The sequence below is a fragment of the Dama dama genome, chromosome 11 (genome assembly GCF_033118175.1).
Source record: "Dama dama isolate Ldn47 chromosome 11, ASM3311817v1, whole genome shotgun sequence".
Lineage (NCBI taxonomy): Eukaryota > Metazoa > Chordata > Mammalia > Artiodactyla > Cervidae > Dama > Dama dama.
In genome coordinates this window covers 13,214,460-13,235,120 of record NC_083691.1, presented here as the reverse complement: position 1 = coordinate 13,235,120, position 20,661 = coordinate 13,214,460, and the positions used below count along the sequence as shown (strand labels likewise).

At 38.1% G+C, this 20,661-nt stretch overlaps 1 pseudogene; it reads right to left on the bottom strand.

Annotated features, from left to right (window-relative positions):
* Positions 1 to 9,782: 9,782 nt before the first annotated feature.
* LOC133065274 (olfactory receptor 1L8-like) lies at positions 9,783 to 10,714 on the bottom strand (annotated as a pseudogene).
* Positions 10,715 to 20,661: the final 9,947 nt, after the last annotated feature.

Genomic DNA, 20,661 nt, shown 5'->3' with positions numbered 1-20,661 from the left:
TTAACTGTACCTGTTTATATTTCTACAGTCAGCATAAGTTTATAATGTTTCATATTTTCTTAAACCCTTAATATTTATCCTCAGGACTCTTAATTTTGTTATCTGTTGGTGTGTGGAGGGCTCCCATTGTGATTTAATTTTAATTTCTCTGATTATTAACATAACACAGCATATTTTCATATGATTATTGGTCATTTAGATTTATTTCCCTTTTGTGAAACATTTATTTAATTCTTGTTCATAGACCTTCATCTCCTTCAAACCCCAGCTTTGCCTGTTTCTCTTACTGATTTCTAGGGATCTTTATGTATTCTTAATCTGAGTGTTTTGCTGGTTTTATGAATTTCAAATATCTTTCACTATTCTGTTATTTGTCTTTTTCTTCTATGATATCTTTTGATATTATCATGGTCTAATTTATAATTTTCTTTTATCATTAGTGCTTTCTTTCTGTTTTTTATTAAAGAACTACCTTTCTATCTTAAGGAGAAAAAGATATTCTTCTATATTACTTCATAAAACTATTAGTTTTTGATTTTCATATGTAAGTTTGTAATTCATCAGGAGTTAATTTTTACATATGATGTGTGTGAAGAATCCAGTTTCATTTCTCCATGTGATTTTTCAACTGTCTTAGTTGCATTCAAGAAAAGATGTCCCTCACTCATAAGTGTATACCAATGGGAGCTGAGGAATGTATTTTTCTGGGCTCTCTATTTTATGTCAGCTGTCTTGTTTGTCTAGTCTTTCACCAATATGTACATAGCCTTCATTACAATAGGTTTATAGTGGGTTTTTTTTTTTAAATCTTTTTTTTTTTATTAGTTGGAGGCCAATCACTTCACAACATTTCAGTGGGTTTTGTCATACATTGATATGAATCAGCCATGGATTTACACGTATTCCCCATCCCGATCCCCGCTCCCACCTCCCTCTCCACCCGATTCCCCCGAGTCTTCCCAGTGCACCAGGCTGGAGCACTTGTCTCATGCATCCCACCTGGGCTGGTGATCTGTTTCACCATAGATAGTATACATGCTGTTCTTTTGAAATATCCCACCCTCACATTCTCCCACAGAGTTCAAAAGTCTGTTCCGTATTTCTGTGTCTCTTTTTCTGTTTTGCATATAGGGTTATCGTTACCATCTTTCTAAATTCCATATATATGTGTTAGTATGCTGTAATGTTCTTTATCATTCTGGCTTACTTCACTCTGTATAAGGGGCTCCAGCTTCATCCATCTCATTAGGACTGGTTCAAATGAATTCTTTTTAACGGCTGAGTAATATTCCATGGTGTATATGTACCACAGCTTCCTTATCCATTCGTCTGCTGATGGGCATCTAGGTTGCTTCCATGTCCTGGCTATTATAAACAGTGCTGCGATGAACATTGGGGTGCACGTGTCTCTTTCAGATCTGGTTTCCTCAGTGTGTATGCCCAGAAGTGGGATTGCTGGGTCATATGGCAGTTCTATTTCCAGTTTTTTAAGAAATCTCCACACTGTTTTCCGTAGCGGCTGTACTAGTTTGCATTCCCACCAACAGTGTAAGAGGGTTCCCTTTTCTCCACACCCTCTCCAGCATTTATTGCTTGTAGACTTTTGGATAGCAGCCATCCTGACTGGCGTGTAATGGTACCTCATTGTGGTTTTGATTTGCATTTCTCTAATAATGAGTGATGTGGAGCATCTTTTCATGTGTTTGTTAGCCATCGGTATGTCTTCTTTGGAGAAATGTCTGTTTAGTTCTTTGGCCCATTTTTTGATTGGGTCATTTATTTTTCTGGAATTGAGCTGCAGGAGTTGCTTGTATATTTTTGAGATTAATCCTTTGTCTGTTTCTTCATTTGCTATTATTTTCTCCCAATCTGAGGGCTGTCTTTTCACCTTACTTATAGTTTCCTTTGTAGTGCAAAAGCTTTTAAGTTTCATTAGGTCCCATTTGTTTAGTTTTGCTTTTATTTCCAATATTCGGGGAGGTGGGTCATAGAGGATCTTGCTGTGGTTTATGTCGGAGAGTGTTTTGCCTATGTTCTCCTCTAGGAGTTTTATAGTTTCTGGTCTTACATTTAGATCTTTAATCCATTTTGAGTTTATTTTTGTGTGCGGTGTTAGAAAGTGTTCTAGTTTCATTCTTTTACAAGTGGTTGACCAGTTTTCCCCGCACCACTTGTTAAAGAGGTTGTCTTTTTTCCATTGTATATCCTTGCCTCCTTTGTCAAAGATAAGGTGTCCATAGGTTCGTGGATTTATCTCTGGGCTTTCTATTCTGTTCCATTGATGTATATTTCTGTCTTTGTGCCAGTACCATACTGTCTTGATGACTGTGGCTTTGTAGTAGAGTCTGAAGTCAGGCAGGTTGATTCCTCCAGTTCCATTCTTCTTTCTCAAGATTACTTTCGCTATTCGAGGTTTTTGTATTTCCATACAAATTGTGAAATTCTTTGGTCTAGTTCTGTGAAAAATACCATTGGTAGCTTGATAGGGATTTCATTGAATCTATAGACAGCTTTGGGTAGAATAGCCATTTTGACAATATTAATTCTTCCAATCCATGAACACGGTATGTTTCTCCATCTGTTTGTGTCCTCTTTTATTTCTTTCATCAGTGTTTTATAGTTTTCTATGTATAGGTCTTTTGTTTCTTTAGGTAGATATACTCCTAAGTATTTTATTCTTTTTGTTGCAATGGTGAATGGTATTGTTTCCTTAATTTCTCTTTCTGTTTTTTCATTGTTAGTATATAGGAATGCAAGGGATTTCTGTGTGTTAATTTTATATCCTGCAACTTTACTATATTCATTGATTAGCTCTAGTAATTTTCTGGTAGAGTCTTTAGGGTTTTCTATGTAGAGGATCATGTCATCTGCAAACAGTGAGAGTTTCACTTCTTCTTTTCCTATCTGGATTCCTTTTACTTCTTTTTCTGCTCGATTGCTGTGGCCAGAACTTCCAACACTATGTTGAATAGTAGTGGTGAGAGTGGGCACCCTTGTCTTGTTCCTGATTTCAGGGGAAATGCTTTCAATTTTTCACCATTGAGGGTGATGCTTGCTGTGGGTTTGTCATATATAGCTTTTATTATGTTGAGGTATGTTCCTTCTATTCCTGCTTTTTGGAGAGTTTTAATCATAAATGAGTGTTGAATTTTGTCAAAGGCTTTCTCTGCATCTATTGAGATAATCACATGGTTTTTATCTTTCAATTTGTTAATGTGGTGTATTACATTGATTGATTTGTGTATATTAAAGAATCCTCGCATTCCTGGGAAAAAGCCCACTTGGTCATGGTGTATGATTTTTTTAATATGTTGTTGGATTCTGTTTGCTAGAATTTTGTTAAGGATTTTTGCATCTATGTTCATCAGTGATATTGGCCTGTAGTTTTCTTTTTTTCTGGCATCTTTGTCTGGTTTTGGAATTAGGGTGATGGTGGCCTCATAGAATGAGTTTGGAAGCTTACCTTCATCTGCAATTTCCTGGAAGAGTTTGAGTAAGATAGGTGTTAGCTCTTCTCTAAATTTTTGGTAGAATTCAGCTGTGAAGCCATCTGGTCCTGGGCTTTTGTTTGCTGGAAGATTTTTGATTACAGTTTCGATTTCCTTGCTTGTGATGGGTCTGTTAAGATCTTCTATTTCTTCCTGGTTCAGTTTTGGAACGTTGTACTTTTCTAAGAATTTGTCCATTTCATCCAAGTTGTCCATTTTATTGGCATAGAGCTGCTGGTAGTAGTCTCTTATGATCCTTTGTATTTCAGTGTTGTCTGTTGTGATCTCTCCATTTTCATTTCTAATGTTGTTAATTTGGTTCTTCTCTCTTTGTTTCTTAATGAGTCTTGCTAATGGTTTCTCAATTTTGTTTATTTTTTCAAAAAACCAGCTTTTAGCTTTGTTGATTTTTGCTATGGTCTCTTTAGTTTCTTTTGCATTTATTTCTGCCCTAATTTTTAAGATTTCTTTCCTTCTGCTAACTCTGGGGCTCTTCATTTCTTCCTTCTCTAATTGCTTTAGGTGTAGAGTTAGGTTATTTATTTGTTTTTTTTCTGGTTTCTTGATGTAAGCCTGTAATGCTATGAACCTTCCCCTTAGCACTGCTTTTACAGTGTCCCATAGGTTTTGGGTTGTTGTGTTTTAATTTTCATTCACTTCTATACATATTTTGATTTCTTTTTTGATTTCTTCTATGATTTGTTGGTTATTCAGAAGCGTGTTATTTAGCCTCCATATGTTTGAAGTTTTAACAATTGTTTTCCTGTAATTGAGATCTAATCTTACTGCACTGTGGTCAGAAAAGATGACTGGAGTGATTTCAATTTTTTGAATTTTCCAAGACCAGATTTATGGCCCAGGATGTGATCTATTCTGGAGAACGTTCCGTGTGCACTTGAGAAAAAGGTGAAGTTGATTGTTTTGGGGTGAAATGTCCTATAGATATCAATTAGGTCTAGCTGTTCCATTGTGTCATTTAAGGTTTGTGTTTACTTGTTAATTTTCTGTTTAGTTGATCTATCGATAATTGTGAGTGGGGTATTAAAGTCTCCCACTATTATTCTGTTACTATTAATTTCCTCTTTCATACTCGTTAGTGTTTGCCGCACATATTGTGGTGCTCCTATGTTGGGTGCATATATATTTATAATTGTTATATCTTCTTGGATTGATCCTTTGATCATTATGTAGTGTCCTTCTTTGTCTCTTTTCACATCCTTTATTTGAAAGTCTATTTTATCTGATATGAGTATTGCGACTCCTGCTTTCTTTTGGTCTCCGTTTGTGTGAAATATTTTTTTCCAGCCCTTCACTTTTAGTCTGTATGTGTCTCTTGTTTTGAGGTGGGTCTCTTGTAGACAGCATATATAGGGGTCTTGTTTTTGTATCCATTCAGCCAATCTTTGTCTTTTGGTTGGGGCATTCAACCCATTTACATTTAGGGTAATTATTGATAGGTGTGGTCCCATTGCCATTTACTTTGTTGTTTTGGGTTCACGTTTATACAACCTTTCTGCATTTCCTGTCTAGAGAAGATCCTTTAGCATTTGTTGAAGAGCTGGTTTGGTGGTGCTGAATTCTCTCAGCTTTTGCTTATCTGTAAAGCTTTTGAATTCTCCTTCATATCTGAATGAGATCCTTGCTGGATACTGTAATCTAGGTTGTAGGTTATTCTCTTTCATTACTTTCAGTACGTCCTGCCATTCCCTTCTGGCCTGGAGGGTTTCTATTGATAGATCAGCTGTTATCCTTATGGAAATCCCTTTGTGTGTTATTTGTTGTTTTTCCCTTGCTGCTTTTAATATTTGTTCTTTGTGTTTGATCTTTGTTAATTTGATTAATATGTGTCTTGGGGTGTTTTGCCTTGGGTTTATCCTGTTTGGGACTCTCTGGGTTTCTTGGACTTGGGTGGCTATTTCCTTCCCCATTTTAGGGAAGTTTTCAGCTATTATCTCCTCGAGTATTTTCTCATGGCCTTTCTTTTTGTCTTCTTCTTCTGGGACTCCTATGATTCGAATGTTGGGGCGTTTCACAGTGTCCCAGAGGTCCCTGAGGTTGTCCTCATTTCTTTTGATCCTTTTTTCTTTTTTCCTCTCTGCTTCATTTATTCCCACCATTTTATCTTCTACCTCACTTATCCTATCTTCTGTCTCCGTTATTCTACTCTTGGTTCCCTCCAAAGTGTTTTTGATCTCATTCATTGCATTATTCATTTTTAATTGACTCTTTTTTATTTCTTCTAGGTCTTTATTAAACATTTCTTGTATCTTTTCAATCTTTGTCTCCAGGCTACTTATCTGTAACTCCATTTTGTTTTCAAGATTTTGGATCATTTTTATTATCATTATTCTAAATTCTTTTTCAGGTAGATTCCCTATCTCCTCCTCTTTTGTTTGACTTGGTGGGCATTTTTCCTGTTCTTTTACCTGTTGGGTATTTCTTTGCCTTTTCATCTTGTTTAGATTGCTGTATCTGGAGTGGGCTTTCTGTATTCTGGAGGTCTGTGGTTCCTTTTTATTGTGGAGGATTAACCCAGTGGGCGGGGTTAGACGATCGGCTTGTCAAGGTTTCCTGGTTAGGGAAGCTTGCGTCAGTGTTCTGTTGCGTGGAACTTGATTTCTTCTCTTTGGAGAGCAATGGAGTGCCCAGTAATGAGTTTTGAGATGGGTCTATCTGTTAGGTGTGACCTTGGGCAGCCTGTATGTTGACGTTCAGGGCTATGTTCCTGCGTTGCTGGAGAATTTGCGTGGTATGTCTTGCTCTAAAACTTATTGGCTCTTGGGTGGTGGTTGGTTTCAGTGTAGGTATGAAGGCTTTTGGACAGTCACTTATTACTTAAAGTTCCATGTAGTCAGGAGTTTTCTGGTGTTCTCAGGTTTTGGGCTTAAGTCTCCTGCCTCTGGATTTCAGTTTTATTCTTCCTGTAGTCTCAGGACATCTCCAACTATACAGCCCTGATAAGAAAACTTCTAGGTTAATGGCTAAAAGATTCTCCCCCGTTAGGGACACCCAGAGAGGTTCACAGAGTTACATGAAGAAGAGGAGAAGGTGGAGGGAGATAGAGATGAGCAGGAGGAGAAAAAAGGGGACTCAAGAGGAGAGAGACAGATCTACGCAGCTGTCTGTTCCCAGAGTGTTCTCCGTAGCCCAGTCACCTACAAAGATTCACAGAATCGGATTGGGAAGAGAAGGGGAAAGGAGGAAATAGAGGTGTTCTGAGGTAGAAAACGGAGAGTCAAGATTGGGAGAGAATAATCTTCGATTTAAAAATAGGGCTTCTCTTCTTTTTTTTTTTGTAAGATTATAGTGTATTGAAAATGAAAATTAAGGAGTAATAGAGGAGTACTAGAGGAATTTAAAAGAAATAAGAGAAAAAGAAAAATAGAAAATAGAAGAGAAAAAGGAAAGAAAAAAAAGAAGAAAAAAGAAAAAAAAAAGAAAAAGAAAAAGAAAAAGAAGAAAAGAAATTTTTTTTCCCTAATTAAAAAAAATCATAAAAATCTATGGAAATGAAAGTTAAGGAGTAATGGGGGAGTAATAGGGGATTTTAAAGGAAAATAAAAGAGAAAAAATAAAAAAGAAAAAAAAAAGAGAAAAAAAAAAGAGAGAAAAAAGTAAAATTATATCTAGGAGTTTCTCTGGAGCTGTTGTGGTCAGTGTTGGTTCGGCTCCGTTTCAGATAGCTCCTCGTTCCAGCTTACACTTCTCGATATCTACAGGCCCTTTCCGGTGTAGTCAGTGTTTTCTAGAGGGATTTTAATCTGTTGCACCAGTCCCTTCTGAAGCGGTTCCCTTTGTTTATTTGTCTTCTGTTTGCAGGTCTCTTCAGAGCTTCATTTCCGCCCTGACCTATAGTGGGTTTTGATATCTAGTAGACTAGTGATTTTAAAAGTATTGTTTCTTAATCAGTTTGTGGCATCACCCAAGGACTTGCTAGAAATGAAAGTTCTTGGACCTCACTCAAATTGACTCAAGGGACATGGCCACAGCTCCATGGCCATGCCCAGTGTTAGTGAAACGTGTAAAGACCAGGATTTTCTCTTCCAAACCCGAAGTGTTACTGGCAAAACCCTAAGTTGTGTAGAAATGGCAAAGACTGTTTCCTCTTTATCTAGTTTTTCTCCAAAATCAGAATCAGGGCATTCATTGGAGGGTCTCACTGGTGAACTTATCTCCGTTGTATCCCCTGTTACCTGTCATAACATGATAGTATTGCTGCTTACACAAAAGAAAACTCAGTGATGATGAGCAGAGCAAAATATTGTACTATACTTTTCTTGGCAATTGGTGTTTCAGTTATATAAAAAAACAAAAAACGTCCCTGTTTAACAAATTCTGATGTTACAAATATGCACAAACTTCTAGTCTGTTGTATAAGAGTGTGTATGTGTGTGTGTGTGTGTGTGTGTGTGTCTGAGGGTGTATGTTTTCTCACTGTCTATGTAATCTCACCAGATACACAAAAATACACACTGTCTCTCACTCTGTCTCACACACACAGACATTTTTTTAAAAAACCCTAACAAATTTACTTATCTGCATTTTGGTCTATATTCATAATGGTTTTCAGGTAGTGCTAGAGATATACCTCCTTATTTATACCTATTACTGGTTATTTCTCTCTATGGAAAAATTGAACCCTATTTATCTATTTCTTTATTGATGGGCATTTAGATTATTTCTGATTTTTCTAACTTTGTCTATTATGAAAAATGGTGCAATCAGTGTCTGTATACATGTAGATTATACACTTGATATAGCATTACTGAAGGCATGCGTCCAGAATACAAACAATGGGACATATGGAGTGGTCAGAAATTTTCTATCATGAAGCTTCCCACATAAAACCCAATTAGTTATTCTAGGAGGTGCTCCTTAAAATGCAGATGCACAGGCCCACATGAGACCTATTGAATAATAGCTCCATGAAGAATGTAGAAGAATAATAAATGATAAAATATTCAGATATAAAATAAAGTTTAAAATCATGTTATTTTTTAAATTTAAAAATTTTTAATTATTTTAAAACCTTATTTTAAAATTACTCGATTATTAGCATAATAATAGAGAATAAATTAAGAAACAAAAGTGAACAGAGCAAAGTCCTTGCCTAGATGACTCTACTTCCCAGAGCACCCCTGTATGTCTCTGTCTGGTTCTAGAAGCTCCTAATTTTATCTGCATTTAACATTCACATGTGGGTTTTGGAAAACTCAGCAGTGGCCACAGGACTGGAAAAGGTCAGTTTTCATTCCAACCCCAAAGAAAGGCAATGCCAAAGAATGCTCAAACTCTGGGAGATGGTGATGGGCAGGGAGGCCTGGTGTGCTGTGGTTCATGAACTTGCAAAGACTCGGACACGACTGAGTGACTGAACTGAACTGAACTGTGGGTTTTAATACTCTCATTAGAATAATTCATTAAAAGAACATATAACAACTCTTTCCCTGGGAAGCAGAAGGATCTGGTTGTTTATGGTGGTGGCAATAGAGGAAACTCTAAGGAGAACTGAAGCTAAGACAGGGGACAAGACCAGTGCCTTGAGGCACAAATACCAGATGACCAGTGTAGAGAGCCAGAGGCAACAGAGCTTCATGCACCCTGGGCTGATTATCAGAGAAGTTGAGTGCTGAACTACTAGGTCACTTAGTTAAACAGGGCTAAGAGCTGGGCTTTTGTTCACTACAGAGCCCAGAACATTCTGCTGTCAAAAATATGGAAGAAGGAAGAGGCACAATCTCTGTATAACTGTTGCACTAGACACACTTCTTGTTTGGTGGAAGCTTCAGTTTTTTAAGCGTCTCTCTCTTGTCACTGTCTCTGTCTAGCTGCTTCTTTATATAAATCACAGCAAATATTTTCAAAAAGCTAGTTCATTACTGAAGTTACATTTAAACTCACATTATATGAAGAGAATCAAAAGTTATTGAACAGATGTATGTTAAGTTCTAGGAAATGTAGTGGGAAACAAAGGTCTCAACAGCATTTGGAGCAATGAAAAAGATGTGGTTTCCTAGAGAAGAGGAAGACAGGAAGAGAGCTGCAGATATATGAAAACTGGGAGCCCAGATTTTGGTAGACCTGGAGCCTGTTATTGAATCATCATAAAGTATCCATGGTTGGTAGTTGCATGTGTAAAGAAGTGGGTGCAACCCAACATCCATGACACAAATGAGTCATATCTACTGACCTACAAGAAATTATTATGTGTATCAGAAACCATCAGAAACAGTATTTAAGCCTCAAAGAAACCCACGAACATATCCCCAAAAGGCTAGGATTTCCTCCTTCTGGCTAGGATTTCCTCCTGCCCATCATCTTCCCCAGGCCCCTCTTCATGTCTTTGTTCCTCAGACTATAAATGAAAGGGTTGAGCATGGAGGACAGAACCGTGTAGACAAGTGTCGCCACTCGGTCCCGAACAGTGTAGCTGGACAAGGGCTGTAAATAGACATAGAAGATGCTTCCATAAAACAGGATCACCCCAGTAAAGTGGGAGCCACAGGTGGAGAAGGCTTTGCGTTTCCCAGCAGCCGAGGGGATCCTGAGAACTGCTACGAGGATTCGCGCATACGAGAAAACAATGCATAGGAAGGGGGTCACCAAAACACCAGTCCTTCTGTCTTTATTATGAGATCATTGACAAATATGGAGGAGCAGGACAGTTTCAGCAGAGGGTTGATGTCACAGAGGAAGTGGTGGACAACTTTGGAGTTGCAGAAGGTGAGCTGATTCAGCAGAAGTATGTGTAGGAGTGTGTGAAAGTGAGGCAGTGAGCAGGAGAAGGCCACCAGCAGGACACAGGTGTGGCAGCTCATGATGGTGACATAGTGAAAGGGGTCACAGATGGCCACATAGCGGTCATAGGCCATGGCTGCCAGAAGATAACTATCAGTGTTGCCCAAGACAAATGTAAAATACATCTGGGTCAGACATCCAGCATAGGAGATGGTCTTCTTCTCTGACAGGAAGTTCACCAGCATCCTGGGGACAATGGTTGTTGAGAAGCAAATGTCAATGAAAGACAGGACACTCAAGAAGAAATACATGGGGGTGTGCAGTTGGGGATCAGAGTGGATGGCCAGGATGATGAGCACATTCCCTGTTATGGTGACCAGGTATATGATGAGGAAGAGGATAAAGAGTGGCTTCTGGTCCTCTGGCCGCGAGGAAAGTCCCAGAAGTAGGAACTCAGAGACACTGCTGGTTTGGTTGAGTCTTTCCATTGCCTTGTGTCTAGTTATGTACTAGAATATTTGTTATTTATCATGCTCCAATTCCATAGCCCAAATTACAAGAACCCAGCAAATCTTGTTGTCCTCTATCTGGGCACTATTAGCAGCTGTGCTGGGAAAGCTTGTTACCCTCCTGGTCCCTTGATGTGGTCCTCCCTTCCCAAACCCATGTCATCATGAGGCCCTTATGCTGAAACCTGAAGGAACAAAAGAAGTGTTTTCCTTTAGAAACCATCACAGCTGGACCCCTTGATTCAAGTTCCTTAGTTCCTAGTCTGTGAAATCTGTGTCCCTGCTGGGAATACAGCAATAGAACAGAAATTTTTGCCTTTGTGTAATTCATGTAGCTTGGGTGATAATTCAGATGATCACAAACAGTATACATAGTATAATATCAGGTAGCGAGGCATACATATAGCAGCACAGAATACATAAAAAATGTGTATTGTCACCCTGATTATTTAACTTATATGCAGAGTACATCATGCAAAATGCTGGGCTGGATGAAGCATAAAGTTGAATCAAGATTGCTGGCAGAAATATCAATAACCTCAGGTACACAGATGATATGAACTTTATGGCAGAAAGTAAAGAGAAACTAAATGGCCTCCTGATGAAATTGAAACAGGAGAGTGAAAAAGCTGACTTAAAACTCAACATTCAAAGAATTAGGATAATGGTATCCAGTCTCATCACTTCATGGAAAATAGATGGGGAAACAATGGAAACAGTGACAGATTTACTTCTCTTGGGTTCCAAACTCACTGCAGATGGTGATTGCAGCCATGAAATGAAAAGATGCTTGCTCCTTGGAAGAAAAGCTATGACAAATCTAGATAGTGTATTAAAAAGCAGAGATATTACTTTACTAGGTCCATCTAGTCAAAGGAATTGTTTTTCCAGTAATCATGTATGGATGTGAGACTTGGACTATAAAGAAAACTGAGCACCAAAGAATTGAAGTTTTTGAACTGTGGTGTTGGAGAAGACTGTTGAGAGTCCCTTGGACTGCAAGGAGATCAAACCAGTCCATCCTAAAGGAAATCAGTTCTGAATATTTATTGGAAGGACTGATGCTGAAGATGAAACTCCAATACTTTGGCCACCTGATGTGAAGAACTGACTCATTGGAAAAGACCCTGATGCTGGGAAAGACTGAAGGCAGGAGGAGAAGGGAACAACAGAGGATTAGATGATTGCATAGCATCACCGACTGGATGGATATGAGTTTGAGCATGCTCTGGGTGTTGGAGATGGACAGGGAAGCCTGGGGTGCTGCAGTCCATAGGGTCGCAGAGAGTTGGATTTGACTGGGCGACTGAACTGAACTGAACTGAGAGATACATTTGTTAAAAAATAAGGTGTTATTAGTATAAGCAGATAGAGATCATTGGAGGTGGGGAATAATTTAGATATTGAAGTCACAGGACCCCCATTCTTTACCAAAGCAAATTCAGTTGTTATAAAACTAGACTTTGCATGTCTTCAATAGAAATAAGCATTTGGACTGATTCAAATGAATTCTTTTTAATGGCTGAGTAATATGCCGTTAAAAAGAATTCATTTGAATCAGTCCTAATGAGATGGATGAAGCTGGAGCCCCTTATACAGAGTGAAGTAAGCCAGAAAGATAAAGAACATTACAGCATACTAACACATATATATGGAATTTAGAAAGATGGTAACGATAACCTTATATGCAAAATAGAAAAAGAGACACAGAAATACAAAACAGACTTTTGAACTCTGTGAGAGAAGGTGAGGGTGGGATGTTTCGAAAGAACAGCATGTATACTATCTATGGTGAAACAGATCGCCAGCCGAGGTGGGATGCATGAGACAAGTGCTCGGGCCTGGTGCACTGGGAAGACCCAGAGGAATCGGGTGGAGAGGGAGGTGGGAGCGGGGATCGGGATGGGGAATACGTGTAAATCCATGGCTGATTCATATCAATGTATGACAAAACCCACTGAAATGTTGTGAAGTAATTAGCCTCCAACTAATAAAAAAATTAAAAAATAAATAAAAAAATAAATATACTACAAAAAAAAAAGAAATAAGCATTTGTCAAAATAATCAACAGTGAATATCTGAGAGGAATATTGAATCCAATTCAACAGTGTTTTTTCCTTGTTTGGACACAGAATGAAAGGTTCTTAACCTTTGAAAGGTTAAGCCCTCTTTAACTCATGGCATGCTGCTACCATAAGTCTGTGCAAGTCTCCCCTCTTTCGTAAATCGTTCATCCCTTCATTAATCCCCTGTCCTATACCCCTTTTGTACAGAAGGGCATACATTGTTAACTATACAATTCATGTTTAAAATTTCTTCTCTCATATATTTATTCAAAGAAACCTATGAGAAACATGTAAATATGTGTCTTTCAGTCATACTCAGGTCAACAAGCCTTATGTGTGTGTGTGTGCTCAGTCGTTCAGTTATGTCCAAGTCATTGAGGTCCCAAGGACTATAGCCTGCCAGGCTCCTTTGCTCATGGAATTTCCCAGGCAAGAATGCTGGAGTGAGGTGCCATTCCCTTCTCTGGGCGATCATCCCAGGGATTGGATCCTTGTCTCTTACAACTCCTACACTGGCAGTCAGATCCTTTACCACTAGCACAACCTGGGAAGGCCTTGAAGTCATATATGATATATTAATTTATTGATTGATATACTAATTTATTTAACATTGTTAAATTAATATGTTACTTCATTTATAATTAACTGCTCATATTTTTATTTCAGTTATTAAACATCTTTAAACCACAAGTACTTTACGTGTAATATAGGACACAAATATTCACATTCTCATGAAGATTTGGAGAGATAATGCATGAAAACACTTAGAAGAGAGAAAAGCATATTGTCAGCATGGAGGAGAAGCTGTTGATCCTCATCAGTCCCTGTGTCACCTCCCTTTATCTTCTGTTTCCTGATGTTCTCAAAATCAATTAATTTATGTACGTAACATATCACATCCCTCACTGCCAAATTGTCTGGCTAATTTCAGGATTTCGCAGGTTTTTATGGAAGGAATATTTGTTTATGCCTCGAGTAATTGGATGAATCATAATTAAAGCTAATAATGATGACCAATATTTATGAGTAAGTATTATGTACCAAGCTTATGCTAAACATGCCACTAAATTCCAAGGAATTATGAAACATTTCAGGAGACTAAGGCTTACAGAGGTGCAGTGGTTTGCTGAAGTTCACTAAGGACATGAGAAGGAGTCAGGATTGGAACTCCAAGCTGGCTCACTCTGAGTTTATGCTCTCCAGTGTTAAGCTTCCCCTCCTCTAGTTATGGTATGTTAATCATCTATCACCATCAACAAAGGCACTTGTTTTACTGTTCTAAAAATTTCCTACTAGAATTGCCCTTGTACTCTCTGACACACTTTCTTCTCCCATATTCAGAATTTACCTTTGTATTTGCTAGAGAGGTGGCCTACCTTTCTGTGTTGTAGAGATGGTGGAATTTGAAAATTTGAATATCCATGATTAACAGGCCAAATCGGGTGGAAATATTGGCCATGTATGACTGTGGCATGTCTGGTGTGGGGAGCTGGTGTCGTGCAGTGACAGTGCCCTCTGCTGAAGACAAAAAGTGAGGGGTTTGATTTATCCTGTATCACCTGCTCACAAGCTGGTTCCTGACGTTTTATGAATAACAAGGGAGACACCATATCTGTAAAGCAGTACATCACACACAGATCAATATTCAAAAGGGAGTCATTTGTGAAAGGGCTGCCTGGGGAATGTGTGACACAAAAATTAGTGGAGATTTGGTGAATTAATGGAATTGATTCTCTAGCTCAGAGAAGTGAGCAACACCCAGGTTGATGACTAGAAACAGTAGGAGGATTTCTGATGGGAGAATCAGGAAGAACATTCTAAAAGCAGAGGGTGAGTGGATCAGTCCAAGACTGCAATCTTTCTCTCTCTCTCTCTCTCTCTCTTGTTTTTCTACTTGTGTGGTTTTGTTTCCATAAAAACAAATGGTATATATGGCATAGAAGTCCAACTGGCTGGATTTAAAACCAAATTCCAAAAGGAAGTTTTACTTCCATGGACCTATGACATCTCAATCTGTGAAATATTTGAAAGTATCAGGGAGAAAAGAGTAAGGTACCAAATTGGGTTGGAGTAGCCAAGTGAATGGCCAGCTTCTGAAGCTCACCTCCACGTTGAGATGCTTTTCTTTCCTTCCCAGCCACTCCAGAAGATGACGTGCACCACATCTGTTAATCAAGTCAACTCTGCTTCTCAGCCAAAGTTCAGCCTTGGCATGTGTCTCCCATGTACTTCTGGACTGATTGACAAGGAGAGAAGCAGGGATGGAAGAGGAGCTGCTATACTACTCCAAAGTGATAACAGGTTTCCCTTCCTTGACCTCAACCCAAACTTGTTTCCTAACATCTGGTCCCTAGCTCACTGCTGCTTCTGCCAGCTCCAGATCTCAGAAGGCAGAGATGCTCTGACTCAAGTGGGAGGATTCCCCTGACTGAGGAAACCCAGCCAGCTTCTCATGAGTCTGAGGTCTGCTCTACTGGCCTCTGGGGTGCTTGTTAGCCTGAGGGAGTTGAGGTGTGACGACCTCTCTAGAGAGTTTTTTCTGGGATCTCTGTAGGTGGAGAAAGCAGAATGGAAATCACAGCCAGCACTGCTGACTCTGAGGGAAGAGGGGACCCTTGAGATTTCCTGTTTAGATGTTGGGACTAATCTCAGATCTTCTGAACCTTAGTGCACTATCTCATGGGCATGCTTCAGTTTTCCCAACTATGTTTTATATGGCCAAATACTCACGGGGGTGAATATTTTTATTTTGGACATTCAAATGTGGACCAAGGTGTATTCTAGATCCTGGCAGGTCATAGGTTAATATATTGAAAGGTTAAAGCTTTCAGGGAATGCAGTGGGACATCTATGTGCTCTCAGTGTCTGTGCTTCCCAGTATCTGGGTTGGTGTGTGGACTAGACCTTTTTCCATATGGTATGCAGTTAACGTTTATGTATGTTTAAAGCACAGAGTCATGCAAAGGATATTGTCATATGTAACAAATGGGCATTGGATAAAAATGCATGTGTTTTCAGAGTTTATTCTCAGAGCAGTGTTTGAAGTTTAGTGTTGAGGAAATGAGATATTTATTAGAATCCTGCCCTTTTCTGTTAGTAGTTATGTTTAAGAAGTTACTTAGCCTATAGAAGCCTAAAGTTCTTCCTTTACTAAATGAGGATAACACCACTTCTTGGCATGAAAATAGGAGAGAAAATTTCATTCTGAATTTTATACAGAAAACATGGTGTATTTTGGTGACCATCATCCATAGCAAAGTTACAAGAAACAAAGCACATGGCTACTGCCCTCAAAATAAACCACTGCCTCATGCAATACCCATGAGTCCTTTTCCTTAGTTTATTTTTTAAAACTTGAGTTTACATATTAAGAGTAAATAATGTAGAGACAGAATGTCTTGCCTTTGGGTCTTGTCTCCTCCACTTACTATTCATGCGTCTGTCTTTCTTTCTATTCATTTATCTTCTTGACAAGTATTATTTATTTTTTCCAGCTTTATTGATATATAATGGACACATAACACTGTTTATGGTGTCCAACACAGTGATTTCATAGATGTTTTTATTACAAAATGATTACCACAATAATGATAGTTAACATACATAGTTATGATTTTTGTAGTGACAACTTTTAAAATCCATTGTCATAACAACTTCAGATATACAACACAGTCTTGTTAATCCAAGTCACCATGCTGTATCTTTACCTACACTACAAAGATGATAACATATTATTTCCCAAATTGACTGTACCAATTTATATTTCTACTACCCTGGTGGATCAGATGGTAAAGAATCTGCCTGCAGTGCAGGAGACCAAAGTTCAATACCTGAGTCAGGGAGATCCTCTGGAGAAGGGAGTGGCTACCCACTCCAGTGTTCTTGCCTGGAAAATTCCATGGACAAAGTAGACTGATGGGTTTCAGTCCATGGGACCATGAAGAGTTGCACACAACTGAGCGACTAACACACACACATATTCCTACTAGAGCACAAATTCATATTTCTAAATATTTTCTTAAACCCTTAATAGTATCCTCAGAATTCTAAATTTTTGTCATTTATTGGTGTGCAATGACTTCCCATTGTGATTCAATTTGAATTTCTCTGAGTATTAATGAAATGCAGCATCTTTTCATGATTATTGGTCATTTAAATTCCCTTCTCTTTTGTGAAATGTTTATGCAAATCTTTTTTCATGGATGCCCATCCCCCTCAACTCCTGGCTTTGCATGCTTTTCTTGCTGATTTCTTGGGATATTTATGTACTCTTAATCTAAGTGTTTTGATGGTTTTGTGAATTTCAAATATCATCTACCATTCTGTTATTTGTCTTTTTCTTCTATGACATCCTTTGATTTTAACACAATTTACTATTTTCTTTTATGGTTAGTGTTTTCTTTCTGTTTCTTGTTTAAGAAATATTTTTCTATCTTAAGGAGACAAAGATAGTCTCCTATATTGTTTTCTCAAATTATCTAGGGTTAAACAGATCACCAGCCCAGGCTGGATGTATGAGACAAGTGCTCGGGCCTGGTGTACTGGGAAGACCCAGAGGAATCGGGTAGAGAGGGAAGTGGGAGGGGCGATCGGGATGTGGAATACATGTAAATCCATGGCTGATTCATGTCAATGTATGACAAAAACCACTACAATATTGTAAAGTAATTAGCCTTCAACTAATAAAAAGAAAAAAACTAATAGCTTTTGGTTTTCATATGTAAGTTTGTAATTCATCAGGAGTTAAGTTTTGCATATGGAGTGTGGTAGAAATCCAGTTTTATTTTTCCATGTGAAGGCCCAACACTCTTGGCTCCATTCATGAAAGGATGCTCTTCAGTGCCTCCTTCATAAGTCAAGTGTATACCAACGTGTGAGTGTATTTCTGGGTTCTTGATCATATGCTCGCTGTCTTGTTGTCTAGCCCTTCACCAGTATCCACAGAGCCTTAATGACCATAGGTATATAGTGAGCCTTGATGTCTGGCAGACTATGATTCTCACAGTATTGTTTCTAAGTATGTCACATCACTTGAGGACTTGTTAGAAATGAAAATTCTTGGACCTCACTCAAACTGACTCAAGGGACATAGTCATAGGTCCATGGTCATGCTTAGTCTTGAGGAAAAGTGTTAAGATCAAGATTTTCTCTTCCAAAGTCAAAGTGTTGATGTTGATAACTCTGCGTTGTGTAGAGTTGCGATTGCTGCATGCACCTAGTGTTTCCTCTTTATCTAGTTCCTTCCAGTATGAGAATCAGGACACTGAGTGGAGGGTCCGTTTGCTGATCTGACCTCCTTTCTATCTCCTCTTTCCTACGCTGGCATGACATTCTTGCTGTTTAAATTAAATACTGCAATAAATACTACAAAGACACAGTCATCAAGACAGTATGGTCCTGCCCCAAAGACAGAAATATAGATCAATGGAACAAAATAGGAATCCCAGAGATAAACCCATACACCTATGGACACTTTATCTTTGACAAAGGAAGCAAGAATATTAAATGGAGAAAAGACAATCTCTTTAAAAAGTGGTGCTGGGAAAACTGGTCAACCACTTGTAAAAGAATGAAACTAGAACACTTTCTAACACCATACAGAAAAATAAACTCAAAATTGATTAAACAAAATAAAAATGATGAAGATGAACAAAAGAGCAGCAGATTTTGTTATAATTGTCTTAGTGATTAATGCTTTAATTAGACAAAAAATACATGTCCCCTCATAAATTCCAACAATACAAATATGCATGAACCAAAAAGCTAACATTATTTCCTTCTTAGTCCATTGTTCTTTCCTAGATTTAAATATTTTATTTAAAAATTTAATACAGGTTATTAATTTACTTTTTATCCACAAATAGGGAAACAATATATTTAAACATTAAGTCCAACAACATACCTCACACACAATTTTATGGTGTTGAGTTAACTGTTTTTAATGGGATGATTTTTTCCTTAATATATTAATAGCATATATTGATAATCTCACCAGTAACACAAACGTTTCCACTTATATATACTCAAGTGTATATACACATTCATATATATTTATCTTAGCAAGCATTCTCTTAAACATTTTGCTTTGTATTCATAAGAGCTTTTCAGGTCAGTGATAGATATACATCTCATTATTTGTAACTATTACATATTCTTTCTATGGAAAAAAGTCACCATTATTTATCTAATTCCCTATTGATGGACATCTGGTTGTTTCTAATTTTTCTAATTTTTTACTTTCATAAACAATGTTGGAAGCAGCGAGTGTCTCTTTACATGTAGCTTTATACAGTTCATGGAGTATTACTAGAGGCATGGGATTAAGAAATTCAAACAATGGGTCATAAGGAGTGATCAGAAATTTTCAGTCATGAAGCTTCTCACATAAAGACTAGTTTAGGGTTTTCCTTGGTGGTTCCAGTGATTAAAAATCCATCTGCCAAGGCAGGGGACACGGGTTTGATTCCTGGTCTGAGAAGATTCCACATGCTGCAGAGCAACTGAGACCGTGCTCTATGATTACTGAACCCACGTGCTCTAGAGCCTGTGTTCTGCAACAAGAGAAGCCACTGCAATGAGAAGCCCTTGCACAGAGGAAGAGTAGTCTTATTCACAGCAACTCGAGAAAGACCATGCAGCAATGAAGACACAGCACAACAAAAAATAAACAAATAAAATAAATACATTTTAAAAAAAGTCCTGGTTAGTTTTTTCTAGGAATTGCTTATTAAAGTGCAGATTCCCAAACCCCACATGTGACCTACTGAATAGTAACCCTGGGAAGAATGTAGGAGAATAGTATTAATAAATGATAAAATACTTTTATGAAATAAAGCCTAACATCACAGAGTAAATAATGGAGAATAAAGGATGAAACAAAAATGAAGAGAATAAAGTCCTTGCCTAGATGACTCTCTACTTCCCAGATCAGCCTAATATATCTCTGCATGGTACTGAGAGCTCTGAGTTATATCTGCCTTCAGTGTTCACATATGAGTTGTAAATCTCAGCTCAAAAGCTACTGAGAATAATTCTAAGTACATACAATTCTTTCCCTGGGAAGAAGACAGATGTGGATGGTTATGATGGTGGAAATAGGGGAATCTCTAAGGGGAACTGAAGCTAACAGAGGGCACAAGATCAGTGCCTTGAGGCAAAGATACCAGATGACTAGAGACCCAGAGGCAACTCAGCCTCATGCACCCTGGCCTGATTATCAGGGCAGTTGTGTACTGAACTAATAGGTCACTTGACCAAGCAGGGCTAAGAGTTGAACTTTTGTTCACTACAGAGCCCAGAACATTTTGCAGTCAAAAATATGGAAGAAGGAAGAGGCACAATCCCTTGTATAACTGTTGGACCAGACACTTTCCTCACTTGATGGAAGTTAAAGTTTTATAAGAATCTCAATCTTGTCACTCTCTGTCTAACTGCTTCTTTTTACTAAATCACTGCAATGATTTTCAAAAAATTAGTTCAACACAGAAATTTAACTAAAAGCAGAAGGATATTAAGGGAATCAAAAGTCATTGAACAGATGTAAATCAGTCACAGGAAATTTGGGGTAAAGAGAAAGGTTTCAACAGCACTTAAGCAAATAAAGATGTGGTTTACTGAAGAAGAGGAAGGTAGGAAGACAGACGTAGATATATGAAAACTGGAAGTCAAGATTCTGGAAGACCTGGATCCTATTACTGAATCATCATAAAGTCTCCATGGTTGATAGTTGTATGTGTAAACAAGTGGACACATTTCAATATCTATGCCACATGTTGAGTCATACTTGATGACTTATAAGAGTTTGTTATGTATATCAGAAACCAGCAGCAAAACCTATGAACATGTCCAGAAAGCTTCTGG